This window comes from Sinocyclocheilus grahami, unplaced genomic scaffold (assembly GCF_001515645.1).
Source record: "Sinocyclocheilus grahami isolate Dianchi unplaced genomic scaffold, SAMN03320097.WGS_v1.1 scaffold1380.1, whole genome shotgun sequence".
Lineage (NCBI taxonomy): Eukaryota > Metazoa > Chordata > Actinopteri > Cypriniformes > Cyprinidae > Sinocyclocheilus > Sinocyclocheilus grahami.
The window spans coordinates 168,790-188,883 of NW_015506559.1; positions in this window are offsets into that span (position 1 = coordinate 168,790).

Below are 20,094 nucleotides of genomic sequence, written 5' to 3' on the forward strand. Positions count from 1 at the left end.
AAGTTGCGATGTTGACCTGTAAAAATTTAAATTTTGGTATGCGTGAGCCAACGAATCAGAGGAAAAAAAATGCTTCTAGACCTTACGGTTCAAATGTTATTAGCAAAAGTATGGGTGCAAATTTGGCCTATTGGTGGTGCTAGAGAGTTTGAGATATGGACCCCAAATTTGCTATGGTTAATATTGAGACTGTTCTTTATCTTTGTGCCAAATTTCATAACTTTCCCGCAAGCGGTTCTATGGGCTGCCATGCACTAAACAGCAGCAGAAGAAGAAGATCAACAACAATAATAGACAAAATAGGTGCCTAAGCTCCTTTGGTGCTTGGCCCCTAATAACTGAGCACCTATTGAGCATCTTAGAATGATTTTTGAAGGATCATATGACACTGGAGAGACTGAAGTAATGGCTGCTGAAAATTCAGCGTTGCCTTCACAGGAATACATTTCATTTTATATTTTATATTGCAATGTTATTTCACAATGTTTTTTACTGTAATATTGACCACAACGTTGCAACCTTGGTGAACTTGAGATTAAAAAAATAAATAAAAAATGACAATTATTCCTAACTTAAACCAATTGACTAAAATAAATCAGACATTGTCATGCTACATTTAAGAGAAAGGACTGTTTGGGACAAATGATTTACTCTGATAAATCAGACATTGCAGCATTTTAGGTTTCAGATAGGTGCCCCTTTTATGGCCATTTTGTGAAGCCGCTTATCTGATGCAAGCTGGACTGCAGACTACTACCCAACAGTCTATGCAGCATTGCGTCACCAAAGTTAGTTACTCTTCGACACCGCAATGCTCTTTTCTTTATTCTAACCTACAGGAGACTTCAATAAATGACTTTATGTGCTTTCATGTCCCAAGTGATCTCAGCACTCACTTTGAGTCCCTTCTCATAATGCAGTGTCTGTTTGGCAGGGCTAAATTTGTAACATCTACTGTAAACACACATGAAAGAGTCCCAGTTATCTGAAGGCCACCCATGGAACATGCTGTATTTATCTAACATGGGCAACTAGTTTTTTTTTTTAACCATCCAAATCATTTTTAGTGGCTTTGCTTAGGTTGAAAGCATAGCAGCTTTCATTTATCCTTTCTCTTTCTCTCTTTTGTCAGGCCGCTTCCTTCCCTCCTTTCATCTCTGGGATGTTTGCAGGTGTGTGGGTAAAGCTCGGCTGATGTACACAAGAGCTGTGTGAATCTACAGAGCAGTGTACACATGGGGTTTGTGTGATTCACGTTGTGTTACCTCTGAGATCTGAAGCTTATGTTGTGTGTCTGGAGACAGGACAGATTTAATCTGAGACCAGAGATCAGTCTGTGGAATATGGGAGAATGCTGGTATAAGCACTGAAGTTTGTTTTGCTCCACAGTACTATAAGGGGCACTTAACAATTCTGTCACTCTCATTTTTATGCTCCAAATATGTATTTTTGTTTGTATGCTCCAAATGTGTATCACCCAAGCGGCAACCTCCCGCTCTCTCTCGTGAAGCCAACACGGAAGTGACTTAAACTGTAATTCGTCAACTGGCCGCTAGAGGCTGACTGACTGGGAGTCAATCCCATAGACTCCCCATATTAAAATGCCCAACTTTACAGCAGAAAAAAACGTTTACAGCCTGGTTCAAAAAATTATTTTGGTCTATATAGCTAATTTTGCCCTTCATGACAACTGTGAGGGGGTGAAATTTTTTATAACTCATCCGTTTAAATTATATTTAAGCCTTAAAGTTCTGCATAATTAAGGGCGCGGCCACTTGAGTGACAGGTGGATTGGCCACCACCGTCGAGCTAGGTGGGCGTGGTTTCAGCAACCAGCTCCCGCCTCTTTGCCCATTTTCGTTTATCTTGGAGTGACGCGCGGTGACGCGCTGCCAAGATGGCGATGGCCGGCCCCGCCTACTTTAGGCTTCAAAAACGCTCTTCGGAAACCTACGGGTGACGTCATGGACACTACGTCCATGTTTTTATAACATAAAACATAGTCTATGGTATCACCCCACCACCAAGCACCAAGTAGAAGTTTGGCAGAAGGTCTGAGCTTAAGTTTCAAATTATGGAACTGTAGATATTTTGTTAAAAATAAAACCAATGGCCAGATTTACTAGGCAAATTAGCGTGCGAGGGCAATTCCAAAACAGTGCCGATGGGCGTGGAAATGTTTTTTGACAACGCACATATTAAAGAACACAGACGCAACATCTCATTTACATATCGACCAACGCAATATACCAAGAGCAGCACAAATTAGCGTAGTCGCAAATAAGCAGAGCCGATGCTCATCAGTTGCGGGTGATCTACTTACGACACAGGCGCAAAAGTTTAAGACTTTTTTGTGCGTTAAATAACAGTGCAAATACCAGTAATTTGACGAGCGCAAACATTAGTAAATTGCGTTGAGTGGCTCATTTATTTTATATTCCCATTAATTTTGCGTCTGAAGGGAAACTCCTACAAATGCATATTCAATAATGTCAGTTATAGCACAATATTTTTGCAGGTGTAATTTGGGTTGATATTTTTTCTAAAAGTGTCCAAATCATTTTTGTAGTATAATTTTTAGGTGAGTTATCCCTCTAAACTACAATGGACTGTGAGTTGTTGCTAATACAATCGAAGAGATTTTGTTGAAGCTATCGTCAGTGGGTAAGAAAGACAATGTTTAATGTGTCACAACCCGAGTCATGTCATTGCTGTGACCTCATTGGGCCAGTAAGCTCTCAAAATTGAAAAAAATCTCAGCCTGTAAAGGCTCTAAGCTCCTTACACAGAGTGGCAGAACATTTGATATCACCTCCATCATTCACTCTACTTCACACACACACACACACACACACACACACACACACACACACACACACACACACACACACAGGTTTGTTTTTGTGAAAAGTGGGGACTTCCCATAGGCGTAATGGTTTTTCTACTGTACAGACCATATATTCTATTGCCCTACACCAACCCTACCCCTAAACCTACCCCTTACAGCAAACTTTGTGCTATTTCAGATTTTCAATACACTCCATTCTGTGTGATTTATAAGCGTTTTGAAAAGTGGGGACATGGGGTAATGTCCTGAAAAGTCACCTTCTCCTTGTAATACCTATGTCATACCTTTGTCATTATGCAAATGTACGTTCTCATTTGTCACAAAAATGCGCACACACACACACACATACACACACACACACACACACACACACAAAGTTATATCTCTTTAAAATATAAATTGTTTCTCCTAGAAAGAAATTAGATTAAATGGAGGTCCATTGGAGATTTTTTACTTGGGTCCCTTGCTTATCGGATTTTCTCCTGAAAAAAGGCCCCTAGTAATCTTACAGTATCCACTGTGACCTCAACTATTTCATAAACTGTGCTTAAATTTGACAAGATACCAAACTCTGCAATGCAAATTTTTTATTTGATTTGATTTTTTTTATTTGCTCAGAGTGTTATCCAAATTTTCCAAGACCAAATGATATGGGCTATACTATCTACACTAAAGGAATAATTCATAATAAATACTTCATATCAATGGGTTTCTATATTTTTAGTGTCCTCTGAAGTCATACAATAGCTTTCTGTGGATCAGACAATCTAAAAATGAGATATGGTGCCGTTAGACATATTGCTTCAGGTTTGATTGATGTCCAACTTAAATTCATCATACAAAGCTGTCATGTGACTTCAGAATACTTAATGCCAAAATTATACAGACGTGTTCTCTAAGGACTGCCATACTATGGAAAGGAGCTGCATGAAAACTCTTCAAAATAACTTTTGCTACTCCACTTAAAAAATAACAGCAATATTATGACAGTATTTACATTTTTGGCTCAAACTTTCTTTTAATATCAACTATATTTGTTTGTCTGATGCAACATAATGCATGTCTGTTGCAAGGTTGATGCTTAGCCTGAAAGTTTGAAGTAGTTGTAAAATCCTGAAGTTTGAAAGGATAGATAGACAGACAGATAGATAGATAGATAGATAGAGAGAGAGATAGATAGATAGATAGATAGATAGATAGATAGATAGATAGATAGATAGATAGAACAACTAAAAGTTCTTTTAATATCAACTATATTTGTTTGTCTGATGCAACATAATGCATGTCTGTTGCAAGGTTGATGCTTAGCCTGAAAGTTTGAAGTAGTTGTAAAATCCTGAAGTTTGAAAGGATAGATAGACAGACAGACAGATAGATAGATAGATAGATAGATAGATAGATAGATAGATAGATAGAACAACTAAAATGGCCCTTCATTCAGATGTAAATGTCATTGTGTCGTTCTCCATCTTGCTTCATATGCATCGCTATGAAAACAGACCCCATAATGCTGTGAAATCATGCATTAAAAAACAATTGCATTAAATTCTGTAAGTATCTTCTCAGTCTTTAATATCCTGTAAGAAGGCTATGTGTATGTTTTACATCTTAAGTGAACACAGACAATAAACAATGTCGTCTGTGCCTAAAGTCTCACTGGCACCACGCAGTAATTTTATTACGCTGAGATTGGATGGAATTGAATGGAAAGAAGGAACTGAGCTGTAGGAGCCGAACCAAATCGAGATGAGAAAATAGCGATGGCTGAAATCGGGGCCCAGCAGTTTGAAAAAGCCATTACACGGATATTACAAAAAGAAGAGGCTGCAATAAAACAAGGAGTGTGCAGTCTAATCCTGCTATAACAGGACATCCATCTTACGGCATTTAAAATTCAGCTCCCACGCCCGCCGCCGTAAACCGAGGGAAATACAGTTGTGTCCGTGTCTACTTCGGGACATTAGGTGTCTATAAGGTGATCCTTATTCCCGACACTAAATAAGTCTGTTGGCAAATATAGATAAGGGGAAGTGTAATCACGGTGACACATCACGTTCTTATCAGCCCCCTCCATGGAATTTAAATTAAATTCAGTTTCCTGATACAATGACACTGTTTCCTTGAGGCCTGACTGAGCATATAAGGAGATCAGATAGCTGGGAACGGAAAGGGAATGTTCGTTACATACAGAGTGGACAAGATAGTTTCTCCTCTACCATGTTGTGTTTTCCTGCCCTCATTCTTTTCGTCATTCATGTTATTTGCCGTTCACACTCATCTGCCTCATTTGCATAGTAATGATTAGAATGTATGCATGCAAAGCAGCATATTTAAATGGTTTAATAGCCAGCCACTTATTCATGAGATTCCTGGGAGTGTCTGAAACAGGAAGATCTTTCCCCAGCTGTGTGTTCAACCACACTCCAGCTGTAGGAAGGAAACCATTGGGCTGTGTTGCATTTACTTTTCTAATTTATTTGTGATTTAGGTGCATGTTGAGTTATCGCCAGCCTCACAGATTCCCATTTGTCTCTTTTGTCCTAGCTAGCCCATCATCCATCGCTCCATCCCCCTCTCTCGCTCATTTTATCTGTCCTTTCGCATTACCTTTCACCATTGGCCTGTACTATAAATTTCCAGCACTGTCATATCTCATTTAAACTCATTGCAGGATGATGAAAACAGCCCCTGTGCTAATAATGACGGTCTGTGTGCTGTTTTGAAGAACATACCTGTGGAGATAAGAGACCGTAGCCACTTTGAGCCGTTGTTATATTTCAGGACATGAGTGGAGCTGGAGGGAATCGTATACAGTACTCCCTTCACCTTTTCCCCCCTCAGAGAGTTAATTACCTGTATGAGAGAACTTCTCGCCGCAGGTGGCTCTGTAAAAGACAGCCACTCACTTGAGGATGTGAAAAAGACTTTAAAACTTGCTAGCTTGAGAGATTGTCAGAGTTATAGAGAATCTTCACAGTTGATAAGACAGTGTGCTATTAGTTCTAGACTGTTTAGATGTCTTGAGACATGCTTCCTGAAGGATTCTCCAGCCATCATTGTTTCGTCAAGAACTGTAGACATTTAGTCAAGCGTACGTGTGTGTGTGTGTGTGTTAAAGGAGCAGTTGACCCAAATATGAAAATTCTATCATCATTTACTCAACTTGTATGACTTTGTGTTCCTTTTATTTTAAATAATGTACCAGTCAAACCTTTCCATGCAATTACAGTGAATGAGGACCAGAGCTTTTAAACTTAAAAGAGGACACAAAGGCACAGTGGAAGTGCAATTAAAGTGGTCCAAACAATGCTGCATTATATTTCAAGTGTTCTGAAGTCATTTTGTGTGAGGAACAGGCTGAAATGAAAGGCATTATTCAAAACATTGTTTGCTTGAGTATTCCAAAATATCCTCTTCTGACTCAGCAAACGGGGGAGTTGTTTGAACAAACTAAAACTACACTAAACAAAAACTAAATTCAACGTTTTTAGTTAATTGCATTAATTATTTGAATGAGTTTTGTTATTCGAAAATTAATTTAATTAATCAATTTAGTTAATTGAAATGAAAAATAAAATAACTACAACTTAACTAAAATACATTTTAATGACTCAAAATATTAAAATAGAAGGTCACAAATTATTTTTAGATTTAGATAGGCTACATGATCTATTATAAAACTTTTTTCAATTCAGTTTCGTTTCGTTTAGTTATATATGTTTGTTTTGTGTTAGTTAGGACTGCTAAAGTTAATGTGCTGATTTGTGTTTGCATTTATTAGTTTGACTATCTAGTTCAGGGGTGGCGAATGTCGGCCCTGGAGAGTTTAGCTTCAACCCTAATCAAACACACCTGAACAAGCTAATCAAGGTCTGAAGGGTTACTAGAAAGCTACAGGCAGGTGAGTTTTAATTAGGGTTGGAGCTGAACTCTGCAGGGCTGCGGTTCTCCAGGATCGGAGTTCGCCACCCCTGATCTAGTTTAATGTTTTACCCTTAAAACAGGCAATTTGGACCTAAACTTTGCAGGACAGTGGATCTCAAACAGAAGAGTTGAACAGTCCTATAGGATGAAGATGTGACAGTTCAGCAATGTATTGTAAAAATAATACAAGACATTTCCAACAGTTTTAGGACACTTAGACATGTAATACATGCAGCATATTTTGCATATTACATACATTTAAAAAAAAAAAAAACAGAAATATTGATGATTTTGGCTTTTTTTATATACCTTAATAGGGCAATGTATCCCTGGGAGACAGGGATGAAATCCAAAATGTCAAATATCAAAAATTCATTTGGAGATGTTTTACTTAAGTCTAGGTTATATAATAGTGACATTAAATAATACTTTTTTCCCCTCATTTGCCTGTTTAAGAGTAATGTGTAGTTTTTACAAAACCTGTTTGTATAGTGTTTTAGTTATTGTATGTTTTTCTTTTGCTTAATTCTTCATTCTTCACACCAGGACTTTTTTTTTGTTTTGTTTAGATTTACTTTATAAAGCATTATTTGTAGTACTAGTTATAGTTCCTTGGTCAAATTATAGGACTTGACTGCCAGTTGGTAATATGATTTGAAAAAGGCGGTGCACATCAGGGGCAACACTCCAGCCCCACTTACTGGTGTTTTAACTCATTTTAAATGTAAAAGTAATATTTTTGCTTTCCTTTAAGGGAAAGTGCATCTTTACTTTATTTTTATTTTTTGTTACATCCAAACTATTAATAATTTACCATATTTTGGCCGATGTGTTTTACTTCATGTGTGCTGTGTTTTAATTATTTCAGACGTTCACTGCTCTCTGTAAGATCTAAAAACAGCTTTAAGACCCAGTGTGCATTGATGAAGTGTACACAGAAATCACGTTCTGAATGCCTGAGGCTACAATTATGATTTCTCTTATGTCTGCTCCACATTGCAATTAAAAATAGATTTAACTATGCAAGATGAGTTCAGTTAGTTGTCTTCCCTTAATGAAGTGAATTGTTGGCATCTGAAAATACCGGTAACACCCTCTTGTTTTACCTGACCTTGGACTAGCATCTTCCATCCTGACATAACATCTGTCATTTCACAAGAAGCCACAAAACTGGGTTCAGAACAGCAGCTATCAGACATGACTATCAACACGGTTTGTTTATTGCCCCTCCAGGGATTAGTTTCCAGGTTATCATCGTCTCCAGACTATAATAATAACTCTGATTTATCATCCAAATAGGCTCTGTTGGGCTCTTAAATGTTATGGTTTTGTAATCCTCTTCTGTTGTGAAATAACCCATACAAAAGGTGTTTGACACTCAGTGGGGTGAATTTTTATCAGATTTTGGGGCAGAACATTGGTCGTCGAAGGGAGCATAAGGCGTTAATGATGCCATTATGATCATCATCATCCTTTTCATCTCCAGCTGAGGTCAGAAAGGAGACAATATGTTGGGCCGAGAGAGAGAGATGAAGCAGGACGAGTGAGAATATCAAGGCCACTGCAAATGTGATGAGCTCCGATTTCATTCCGTGTTTTCTGTTTTTGGTGCGGAGACAAAATGCGGCGCGGCATGATCTTACGAAACGCTCCACTTCACACAAAAGCGAATGTGGTGTAACCAAATCAAAGAGCTTTTACAGAACATTTTAGTTTGCTTGTCAAAACCACCATTTAACAATTTCAAATAATTTTATACTATAGCAGCAGGGTTCGGGTCAGAAGGAAATAAACATATTGATTTAATTCATTCCATTTTTATGCTGCAGAACTTAATTTGAAGAAATAATGCTTTTTTGAATTGATGCTACTTTCAACAGATGTGCCAGAGCTGCTGATCCCCCAGAGTGGAATCAGTGAATGTGAAGAGATCTCTTCAGGACAAATGCACTCCAACTTATCAAAAGTAAAAGCTAAATCCTCCAAGTGGAAAGCTGGGAGCTTATGTTTGTCAGTTGCTCCTCAGCTGTGTGATTTGCAAGCGGCTCTCGGTATGTAGATCTTTCTGTAGCGCTCATAATTTAAAGAGTATGAGTCAGCTGCAGCTTGAAAAAGACATTAATCCGGCAGGGCTTTGAGCATCTTGGAGGAAGGCTGAGATATCTGCTTCACATAATGTATAAATGGGCTTCTAAACGTACACTTTGGAAGAGTATGTTTATATAGTCGCTAATCGCAGTGCTAAATATGTACAGTTGTTTATTTCCATATTCTGTAAATCGGTTTTGAACTTTGTGAGCACAGCAAATATGTACATTCCTTACATGTTTTAATCTGTTTTTGCCCTCATTTTAAAAAGTGTGACCAGATCTCACTCAGAACAGCATGATGAAGATAATTACCATCCCAGATTGCATTTGGAGCACCTTTGTTTTGATTTTTGCAATGTGAATGTAATTTGTATTATAACAAAATTTCAAGCCATGTTTCAGCCTGATATATTGTTCCAATTTTGGCACTGTTCAAAATTATACACTAGTCAACATTTGAAGTGGATCAAAACCTTTCATCAAAGTTGTCCTAAAACCTAAATGCGTTCTTGTCTTAGGACAACTTTGAATAACTTTTTTGATCAACTTCAAATGTTGACTACTAATATATATATATATATATATATATATATATATATATATATATATATACACATATACACACGCACACCCGCACGCATGCACACACACATTATATCAATATTAATAATAACAATAACAACAACAACAATAATAATAATAATAATAGCTTTTATATTTATATTGATATTCAGATATTTTTAAGAACCTATATTTTCTTAATAATGATTGTGACGAGAGGGGCGGGGCCGAGAGCCGTGGGAACGGAGCGAGGCCGGTGGAGTAATTGCGAATTCGGGCCCGCCCCTCTCGTCACAATGATATATTCATAGTTTAATACATTTATATATATATATATATATATATATATATATATATACACATATACACACGCACACCCGCACGCATGCACACACACATTATATCAATATTAATAATAACAATAACAACAACAACAATAATAATAATAATAATAGCTTTTATATTTATATTGATATTCAGATATTTTTAAGAACCTATATTTTCTTAATAATGATTGTGACGAGAGGGGCGGGGCCGAGAGCCGTGGGAACGGAGCGAGGCCGGTGGAGTAATTGCGAATTCGGCCCCGCCCCTCTCGTCACAATGATATATTCATAGTTTAATACATTTTACTACATTAGGTTAAACATGAACAAAAACAACAACAACAACAATAATAATAATAACAACAACAACTATAATAGCTTATTTACATTTAGTCATTTAGCAGATGCTTTTATCCAAAGCGACTTACAAATGAGGACAATGGAAGCAATCAAAATCAACAAAAGAGCAATGATATGCAAGTGCTATAACATGTCTCAGTTAGCTTAATGCAGTACACGTAGCAAGGTTTTTTTTTTTTTTAATTTTTAATGTTATATTATGAGCTTATGTATTTTGTATCTAATGCAATGACATTCAGACATTCAAAACTGTCCGAATTCTTCATGTTAAATGCGGCATGAAATGTTCATAAGGATTCAAATCATAATCCAAACACTTTTAAATGTGTGTTTTATCATTTGGGCAGTCAGGCACTGCGGATGAGCAGATCGTCTGAATTTTTAACAGGGGTTATAACTCACGCTCACTTCTCATTTTTGGAACAAATGTGGATGAGTTGGCACTTACGGTCTAAAAAATCATATTCTGACAACTCCTGAGACTAGGTACAGGGCCTTGGAAGACTTTTGCCAAGTACCTGTCACATTAATTTTCCAAGCCCCTGATCAGTTAGCTAACTTTAAATTAGATTCAAATGCCTAACATTCCTAATGCTTGGAGAAAACCCTTTGCGAAGTTAAAAGTGCATTGAGAATGCAAAGGCATATCCCAGTGCAAATCCAGACATTTTAAGATAATTTTAAGGCAAATAGGACACACGTGTGATTCCAAAGATGTCACATGGGCTTGTCAAACAAAAAGACAGAGCTGAGGAAGACCTAGAATGCTATGCAGGGACTTGTGGGAGTTTTTTCATTTACAATTTCAGGAAATATCTGAATGCACCAATTCAGTAGAATGAATCACACTTTCCAATGGTAGGCCTATATGAGTGCAAGAGGGCAGATTAGGAAAGTCGTTCTGCCATTTCACATAGATTGCCACCGCTCCTTGCATTTTTATTGGACTTTTCTCTAAAGAACGAAGCTCAGTGAGAGAACACAGATTAGATTTCCCTGTTGATATTCCCTGGGTACTTGCTACATCAGAAGTCAAGTCTCTTTTAGTCTCTTGAATGTTTTAATCATAGTTCAGCTAGGACATACTTATAGATCTACAGTAGACATAACTTTATTTCAGATCCATAAGTTATGAGTGTCCTGATATGTCCAGATATGTCGCTCAGCGAGTATCCTGATTCAAACATAAACCTGAGTTAGGCCCGATCAAGGGTCAGCAGTGCAAATGACAGGGTATCAATTAAACTTTCATTAATAAGTATAAATCTCTATAAAATTATGTAATGTATACAATATTATACAATGCATTCTGTCAATTTTACAATATTAATGCTTTTAACTGTATTGTACTGTAGATCAAATAAATGACCTTGGTAAGCATATAACTTGGTGACAACTTAAAACAAACATTTAAACATTGATCAGTTTCTGTATTCTATATTTCACAGCTTTCTGACAGAAAGTTGTCGTTTTTGGGCTCAAGCTGTTTAATCCTTCAGACAGCATACGGTTTTCCACGTTCCTCTCTGAGCATCTCTAACCCTTCTTTCAGGACAGACTACTTGCTGACAGTTTGAGGAAGGTGAATAGCGAGAAACAGGCTTAATATCTCTTTTAGAAAGTTTTAACGAAATACTTCTCACTGATATACAGTTTCTAGAAAGTTTGAATGTGTTTATCTGTCACTCCCTTTCTTTCTCTCTTACACGTATACACAAAGTTAACTTCACTGCATTAAAATCCTGCATCAGAGATTAACAGGCAGCTGGGTGAGAGAGAACACGCAAACACACTCCCACTCACATCTCAAACCTGTTCACTGCTGCCACACCGACTGCTAAGGAACAAATTACCTTCTGCGAGTGTGTTTGTGTGTTGAGTGCTGATGTTGATGTTAGTGTTAGGGCACAAGTAGCTTCTACTGATCAAATACATTCAATGTAGCGAAAACAAGCTTTTATTTTTATTTTTTGAGAGAGAAACATGACAAATCAGAAGAAATAAAGATTAGTGTGCACTCAGACCGAAGATAAACTTTATTAAGACAGTTGGAGTCATGGCAAAGTGGTTATTGCACCATCCAAGATGTAGAGGAGTTTGTTTTTTCAGAACAGATTTGTAGAAAATGGATCACAAATGCTCACAAATGGATCATCTGCAGTGAATGGGTGCCATCAGAATGAGAGTCCAAACTGCTGATAAAACATCACAATAATCCACAAGCAATCCACACGACTCCAGTACATCTGTTAACGTCTTGTGAAGTGAATCATTAATGCATTGTAACTTTAAACTTCTTGCCAATATATTGCTCCATAATACTCCAGTGAAAAATTCAATCCCATGTTGTCCTCAAAAGCAACAGACATTTGTTTGTGACATTTTGTGACAATGCAATTAAAAATATCTGGAAAAAACAACAAAAGCAACTTGCAAGTGAAGTGTAATGCTACATTGCCAGAGGAGAATGAGCAATTACTGACTGAGGAATTTTAGAAATTGAACTCTTAAAAAAAAACCTTCACATTCTCACTAGTTGATTACTTTGTCTATTAACAAAAAGTCTGACAGTGAATATAAATGCATCACAGCAGTATCCTGTCATTTTACTAACCACAAAATTATGTGAGGTGTTTGACATTTTAGACATTTTTGCAATAAGATGACCAACTTAGTGAAGTTATTAATGTAATTTCGGGAGGAGTGCGCCCATCTAATCTTCCAATTAATATCAGCGTATACAGCCTCTTACCACTTCCGCTGTTAGTTCTTTCAGCATCCCTCCTCCTCCCCATCTCCTCCTTTTATATATATTTATTTATCTTTCTGTCGGGGGGAGAGCTATCGGAGCTTGAGTAGAATAGTTTACCTGAGCCCTCAATTTTAGACATCAAGCCAAATCTGTTTACCACTAATGCTAAGATTACATGGGCACACGAATGCATGAATCAGTTTTGTCAAAAATTTTATTACTAGCTTTTTCTATTTCAATGTGACATTCATACATCAAAAAGAAAAAAAAAACTGTTCTTTTTACTTTAGTGAAGTAACATTTTCCCCCAATTATTTTCTGTCACTCATACTGTAGTTGTTTAATAAATATACAAATGAAGGACACCTCCTTCTGACAAATGTTTCTGTCACACCTGCAAATGTGATAATTAACGGCTGATATTTGAAATTCCATCTGCAGCGTAATGGGTCTCAAATTGTTCCTGTGATTCTTATTAGCAATAATACTGTTAAAAACATATGACTGCTGCTACACAGCCTAAATCTGAAAGCAGCATATTACTGTTATGCAGCACATTTTCCATGTCTCCATGATATATAAAATATTACACTCACAATTAAAGACTGAAATCATATTATGCATGATTATGAAAAATGTACTTTTGTGTAAAAAAAGAGAAGATTTGAGAAATGTCTGTCCTTTCCTTGGTGTAAAAGGACAATTTTCCCCCTATGTCATTATTCCTGTTAATCTTTAGTAATCCTATGGCATTTCTAATCTAATACAAACATTAAACCAAATTGATTTGGTTTAATGTTTCATGTCATATGATGTTACTAAAAAGAACATTATTTTGTGTATTTGGTGTAATGAAATGTGTTTATGCTGTTTAAGGTTAAAAAAAAACATTATTTTCCACATACTGTACATTATTTGTCGTCGATTTTTACAAAGCTCATCGGGCTGAAAAGCGAGGTGTGCTCTGATTGGCCAGCTATCCAGTGCACTGTGATTGGCCGAATACCTCAAGCATGTGACGGAAATGTTACACCCCTTACCATATTGTGATGCCGTGTCAAACCAGTTTTGTCAAAGATTTTATTACTAGCTTTTTCTATTTCAATGTGACATTCATACATCAAAAAGAAAAAAAAAACTGTTCTTTTTACTTTAGTGAAGTAACATTTTCCCCCAATTATTTTCTGTCACTCATACTGTAGTTGTTTAATAAATATACAAATGAAGGACACCTCCTTCTGACAAATGTTTCTGTCACACCTGCAAATGTGATAATTAACGGCTGATATTTGAAATTCCATCTGCAGCGTAATGGGTCTCAAATTGTTCCTGTGATTCTTATTAGCAATAATACTGTTAAAAACATATGACTGCTGCTACACAGCCTAAATCTGAAAGCAGCATATTACTGTTATGCAGCACATTTTCCATGTCTCCATGATATATAAAATATTACACTCACAATTAAAGACTGAAATCATATTATGCATGATTATGAAAAATGTACTTTTGTGTAAAAAAAGAGAAGATTTGAGAAATGTCTGTCCTTTCCTTGGTGTAAAAGGACAATTTTCCCCCTATGTCATTATTCCTGTTAATCTTTAGTAATCCTATGGCATTTCTAATCTAATACAAACATTAAACCAAATTGATTTGGTTTAATGTTTCATGTCATATGATGTTGCTAAAAAGAACATTATTTTGTGTATTTGGTGTAATGAAATGTGTTTATGCTGTTTAAGGTTAAAAAAAACATTATTTTCCACATACTGTACATTATTTGTCGTCGATTTTTACAAAGCTCATCGGGCTGAAAAGCGAGGTGTGCTCTGATTGGCCAGCTATCCAGTGCACTGTGATTGGCCGAATACCTCAAGCATGTGACGGAAATGTTACACCCCTTACCATATTGTGATGCCGTGTCAAACATTAAAACCCATTATAAACAAGGCATTTGTTGCATCCAGTGGGGACATAATTACGGATTATAATGATTTATACTGTCTTTTTACACGTTGCGTTGCATCGCGCCGTGTAAACATAAAACCATGTCTGCATTTGTGATCGGAAAAATGACAAACAACAAGTGCTACTCTACACTGCTCAAAACTCATGTTTGAATCATCAGTGGCAAATCCTTTAAATATGAAAAACGTACTTACAGTCTGTGAGTCAGAACAGCCGGCATCGTAGTCTACTCTACCAGGAAACAGTCAGAATATTTGGGTTGAACTGTTCTGGAACAGTGTTGTAAATACAACTTAACCACTGATTTCTAGGCATGTCCTCTTATGGAAGGCCAAACAAAGTAGTTTCACTTTCACAACGAAACACGCGGCGGGCTAGAGTGAGCGGTGGCGGGCAGGCTTGAGAACGGTGCAGCCGGCGGATTCGACAAAGGAGCGTCCGGCGGGCTTGTGGCAACCACATATGACGACCCCGGGCTGGACTCCGCTTCGTCCATGGTGAAAGCCGATCCGGCGATCCACAGCGCGAAGTTGATGTATTTCCTCAGTGACCAGCATGGATCAGCTCTAGGCATGACAAAACGGATATCGTCCTCTTTTGGAAGGCCAAACAAAGTAGTTTCGCTTTCACAACGAAAAATACGGCAACAACAATACTACAGCAAGAATCAAAGTTACGCCTTCTTTCTTTGTGTGAACATTTGAGCGGTGTTGTGCAAATCTTCCCACATCGTGCCGTAGACATATGGGGGCGTGCTAGAATGAGCCGTTTTAGGTAGGCGTGGTTGACTCTTAACTTTTATAAAGAATATCGCTTTGGATTTGAGACTTTAGTCTTTGCAACTTTACAGATCTTCTTTATGCACCAAGAGCTTGTAATACTTGAAAAATTGAAATTGCATCATATGACCCCTTTAATGTAGGTATAACTATATATATATAATGGTTGACGACAATAGTTGACTAGCATATTTCTGAAATTCTGGCATACCTACTTCCGAATGCTCAAAAGATAAACAGGAATGACCCAGCTCAGCTGGAATCTGCATTGTAGTGATACACTCAGATATTCAAAAATGTCAGTATCGTGGAATTCGCACCCCATTGTTCATGTGAGCTCCTTATTTCTGAGTTCTGAGTCTTATTTTCAAAGGCTTCCAGCTGAGTCGTGTCTTGGCTTGTTCAGTTAGATGAGGAGCTCTTGCTTGAGGTTGTAAAATCAGAGAAAGGTCTTTCTTTTTTATTTCCTGAAGGAAAGAGCAAACAACAATGCAGAGAAGGATATCTTTTTCTTTCTGTCGGTCTCGGGAGAAAGAAGGGATGATGGATGTATAGAGGGGGAATGAATACGGTGTTGTGGTCGTCCATCTTGCTAAATGTGACACACTGACACAATGGGGTATAACTCAGGGTTCAGAACACAGCAAGACTCTCTCATAGGGACTGTAGGCTAAATCAGACACACACACACACACACACACACAGGTTTGTTTTTATGGTTTATGGGGACTCTCCATAGGCGTAATGGTTTTTATACTGTACAAACCGTATTTTCTATTGCCCTACACCAACCTTACCCCTAAACCTACCCCTCACAGGAAACTTTCTGCATTTTTAGATTTTCAAAAAAACTTGTTCTGAATTATTTATAAGCCTTTTGAATTATGGGGACACTGAAAATGTCCTCATAAATCACCTTCTCGTTGTAATACCTATGTCATACCCATGTTATTATACAAATTTGTGTCCTCATAAACCACATAAACATGCACACACAGACACACACACACACACACACACACACACCGATCATAACCTACAGTCATTTTAAAGGAATAAAGGGGACTTATGACGTTGCTAAAAAGAACATTATGTTGTGAATTTGGTGTAATGCAATGTGTTTATGTGGTTTAAGGTAAAAAAAAACATATTATTTTCCATATAATGTACATTATTGTTTCTCCTCTATGCCCCGCCTTTCTGAAACGAGTCGATTTTTATAAAGCTCATCGTTCTAAAAAAGCGAGGTGTGCTCTGATTGGCCAGCTATCCAGTGCATTGTGATTGGCCGAATGCACCAGCTTGTAACACTCCAAAGAGAAAGGAAAATTTGAAATTGCGTCATATGACCCCTTTAATGTAGGTATAACTATATATATATAATGGTTGACGACATATGACCCCTTTAAAGGAGGAAGAAGGATTGAAATTGTAAAAGTGGAAGAGACTGCAACTGGTTTTCTTAGGTGTTCACAGTCAACACAAGTGATAAACAAACTGCAAACATCAGGAACATACTGCTTTATTCAGAATGATCCATCTTAATCAATGATGGCACAAAGAACAAATATGTTGCATGTATGCAATAAGTGTGAGAAGAGTGTGCAGTGCACCAACAGAAGAAGTGTACTTGAGTATTTGTGTGACTACTTGAAACTCTAACCATTGACTGTCAATTATGAAAAGAAACTTGATTGATTCTGGAGGAATTCTTTTATAATATATTATAAAAGTGTTTTCTTTTTTTTTCTTTTATAAAAAAAACTATTTTTAACAAAACAAACCACAAACATCTGAAATGTCATTTAGACTAGTCAGAATTTCCCATGAAATGCTAGAAGGGAATTTTTTGGATGTGCCTTTTAATCTTGTTTACTCTATATTGTTTGGGCTTAGCCATAAAACAGGTTTTGTGAAAATATGCTAGAATGAGACAAGAACATGTCAGCATGTCACATTAGAGCATAAGGTGAGTGTACTCTCTTGTACACAGTTGATTATTTTGTAAAGAAGAATCACTGTGAAACTGCAGTATAGACACACAATTATTCAAAAGTTGGTAGCAATACTTTTCTAATGTTTTTGAAAGCATTTTTTTGTTCTCAGAAATACAGTAAAAAGTAAAAGTAAAATCTTAATGCAATTTAAAATGATTTTCTATTTTTAAATGTTTTTTAAATAAACGTATTTACTGTTATTATAAATGTCTTTAAATTTATAAATGTATACATTACATTGCCACTTTTGCTCAGTTGCATCCTCCTATATATATAAATATATATTTATAGAGAGAGAGATATAGATACACATATATATATATATATATGTATGTGTGTGTTTGTGTGTGTGCGTGCATGTAAAACAAACAAAAAAAAAGTCTAATTGAATGGTAATGTAAGGATAAAAGAAACTAGAATACTTTGATCTCCTGAGAGGCAAACAATGCACTGGCATCTTCAGGACACCCCACAGAGGGGTGGTGCGGGAAACGCCTCTCTCACATATGCATCTGTGCCTTTTCATCTCCTCCCTCCACTGGATTCACTCAAACTGGTCAAGAATATAATGTTGAGAAAAAAATACAAAGTAAAGAGTTAATTAGAATAATCGAATGTAAGAATAATCAGAGACCGACAAACAACCAATGTGCCTTTCAACCTAAATTAGAATTCAGATACTAAAATGGAGTCAGATTGAGTTAAACCTAAATTGAATAACTCTGCGCGCTGAAAAGACCGAACACGCAAGAGACCTTCATCCACCACTGGATACCTTCCTTGGACCAGGTGCGCGGACCTTACAGTAATATAAAGCTAATTATACTAGACTAACCCCAAAACTACACTACCCCTATTAACTTTTTTGCAGTTTTAGAATACAGTAGTCAACATTTGAATTGGATCAAAAAGGTTCATCAAAGTTGTCCAAAGACAAGAACGCATTTTGATTTTAGGTTTTAGGACAACTTTGATGAAAGTTTTTGATCCACTTCAAATGTTGACTACTGTATATGTTTAATTTATGAATCGGTTTTCCAGCTGAGGACACCAATATGGGGCAATTTTTTTCAATTGTTTCGGAACTATTGCGCCTTAAAAGTCAAAAAGCAGTAACTGATAACTGAGAAAAATAGCTTCAAAGTTTTGATCGATTTGATATTTTCAAACATATTCTCAGAATCTGAGCATAACTGAGCCAAATCGATCTGTCATAGAACATATCATGGTGTAAGAGACCCAATTTCTGTCCTTCAACTGTACACAGTGTGCTAAACGTGTAGTTACTGGAATTTTCCCAATAAGCTAATGACTGGCTGACTTTGCATTATCCTGCTTAGTACACAAAAACCTAAATAAATGATGAAATTAAATATTACTTTGAGTTGAAATGATTTGATTATGTTAGAAGAAATCAGAGAGCTAAGACAGCTACTGTGTTATAGTAGTGTATAGTAATCATTCAGTACCATGGTAATTCCATCTGATAAATTAACTGTACCAACTTTTTTTGTAAGGAGGCCTGAAAAATAATTTTTTTCATGCAAGAGACTGTAATCCTGGATTGAGGGAAAACTTGAGGTAGTTCTCGGTCTCTCCTGCTTTCAGTCCTGGCTTCTTTCTTTCCTTTTGACTGTACACCTGCGGTTAAGATTATGGCAGACTTATCTGTGCTGTCTTAAAGCTTTGGGAGTCTGTCTGCTTATCCATCTCACCATCTCTCTCTCCTCTCCTCTTATTCTCACTGACCAAATGACTACTACTATTCTGTTTTTCTCCATTCCCTTCTCAGTGTGACTAGTCTGATGGTGAAATCGGGTTCTTCCACACAAATGTGCTCCGCTGTGCTTCTGTCAGCTTCTTTTCAGCTGTTCTGTTTGCCATTCCTTCTGCTTTTCTCACTTCATTTTTTTCTGTCTTTCTCCAGATGGGCCAGATTGTTGCATAGACTTCAGCTCAGTGGGATGGTTATTACTAGCGTGGGTGTAAAAGTGTAAATGTGTGTGTTTGTGTGTGTGTCTGCATGCATTAATTTATGTATGTAGTATGGCTGGTATGAGTGTAAAGGTGTAAGTGTGTTTAAACTTGAATTGTACAGTTGTTTTAACTGATAACTTAGATATTTCAGTAACCTTAACAAGTACAATCCAGGGAAGTTATTCTAGCTATGCTATTGACACAATATGTACATGTATGACTAATTGCTAATGGCTACTTTGATATGTCGCAAAGCGCCGCCGCCTGGAGAGGTAGTCCACATCTTCCGTCCAGGGCCTGTAAGTTCTCGTCCGCTCTGACAGCTAAGGCTTACAGTGCTGCTGGACAGGCCGCTTCCGCCCTGCACGCCATGGCCCTCCTGAAAGTTCACCAGGCCAAGGCGTTGAAGCAGTTGCACGAGGGTGGTGCTGACCCAGGTGTGCTGCAGGAACTGCGCATGGCGACGGACCTCGCGCTTAGGGCGACGAAAGTCACGGCGCGGGCCCTGGGTC